General features: G+C 36.7%; 1 long non-coding RNA gene across 1 annotated transcript; it reads right to left on the bottom strand.

Moving 5' to 3' along the window:
* Positions 1-336: 336 nt before the first annotated feature.
* LOC142379462 (uncharacterized) lies at positions 337-1022 on the bottom strand. The gene is made up of 4 exons (XR_012769692.1): positions 922-1022; positions 752-820; positions 489-584; positions 337-368 (listed from the first exon to the last, which is right to left on the bottom strand). It is a non-coding gene; the product is annotated as an uncharacterized LOC142379462 (long non-coding RNA).
* Between the last annotated feature and the right edge of the window lie 544 nt (positions 1023-1566).

The raw sequence follows: 1566 nt of genomic DNA, 5'->3' as shown, positions 1-1566 counted from the left end.
CTTTCACTGATGCTCCGTAATGCAAGCTCCCAGTATTCAGGCACACAACACTGATACTCCATAATACAAGCTCCCAGTATCCAGGTGGTTAACGTTGATGGTCCATAATGTGAGGTGTCAGGATTCTGGCTCCAAGCATTACTGGTCTTATCGTAGTTACCACAAAGTCCTCTTCATAGATGTAATTTTGTAATGCACAAAGTATTTCACTGCTTTCCAGTCTCTTCCATTATCCCTTAGGATCTGATTGTCATTTAGGCATCTTTGACAGTCCACTTTTCCAGGGAGCTTCATTTCCTTCAGGAAGTCCTTAAAATGTTGTTCAATGACTTCTCTCTCAGTCTTTGAGCACGGCCTTTTGGATTTCCCTGTAAGTAAATGAAGAAAGTGGTTTTTATTAATACATTTATTCATTTTCTAACTGCAAATCTGGTCAACAAAGATATTCCATGTAGACAATATTCCTTAGAGTGAATGGAATAACATACCCTTTTTACTGAATGGCAATGATGATTTTTTAAAGCCCCCAGTTGCCTTTCTTGATGTAGCAGTGCTCCCTTCACAGTGTCCATCCTCTGAAGTTTCTGAAAACACATAGCAATAAAATGTTTACATGAGATTCAAGTGATTTAACAATAATAATTAATAGTTAATAATAATAATGATAATAATTTAATAATTTAAAAACACTGTGTTTAGTGGCCAGATTTTTCTTTACCATTACTACAGCGCATATAGTGGAAAAATTTACCTTTTTGATTTCTGGTAGCAGTCCCCTCAGATTGGACATCTGCGTCTGAGTTGCTGGACTCCTCTTCAGCTGCAACAAAATGTTAAGTAAATACTTAAACACATTTTCTTTTTCAACAAAGTATCCAATTTTCTTTATTTAATAAAAAAATAAAGAAATCCTTTACTTACAGTTGATGTTTGGTGTTATGTCTTCCAGGGATTTTCCTTTGAATTTACCCATTCCATCTTGCAGAGCAAAAAGAAGTCTACTGACTTTTGCCATTTGGAGTGTTTCTTCAGGCAACAGATGTTCTGCTTTTAATTTTTCTGAACATAGAAAGTTAGCCATTTCCAATTCGTTTTTGGAAATATGTTTAGCAACTCGTTTCACTGCCATCATACAATAACATTATGCATACTGTAGTAAGCAATGTGACAAAAAGTTTTCCAAGTAGAGTTAAAAGATTTTAATGGATCTTCAGTCTATGATGTGGACACAAAACTTTCCTCTACATTGAAGTAGTGAAGTCACTCGTATTTAACAGATCCTAATTTTAAGGCAGAATTGTGGAAGTGGCTTCTGAGAAGTGAGTGAACTGAGGAATGTTAATCTGTGCCAGGTTACCTGTGTCAGTCCTTGACTGTCAGCAGTGTGGGGGATGGTTTCACACAGTTGACGATGGTCGTTAGGCCTTTCCAGGTTGTGCGTCAGAGTTCAGCCAAGATTATCCAAATAAGACTGACTGAGGCTATGTACACATGTAGCCGGGTATTTTTAAAACTGAATGTTTCCCCCCCTATAAAATAATTTGTATCCACATTACCTCGTTTTCG

This window comes from Odontesthes bonariensis, chromosome 4 (genome assembly GCF_027942865.1).
Source record: "Odontesthes bonariensis isolate fOdoBon6 chromosome 4, fOdoBon6.hap1, whole genome shotgun sequence".
NCBI classification, from domain to species: Eukaryota; Metazoa; Chordata; class Actinopteri; order Atheriniformes; family Atherinopsidae; genus Odontesthes; species Odontesthes bonariensis.
The sequence above is the reverse complement of the archived record's forward strand: the minus strand, read 5'-3'. Positions and strand labels throughout refer to the sequence as shown.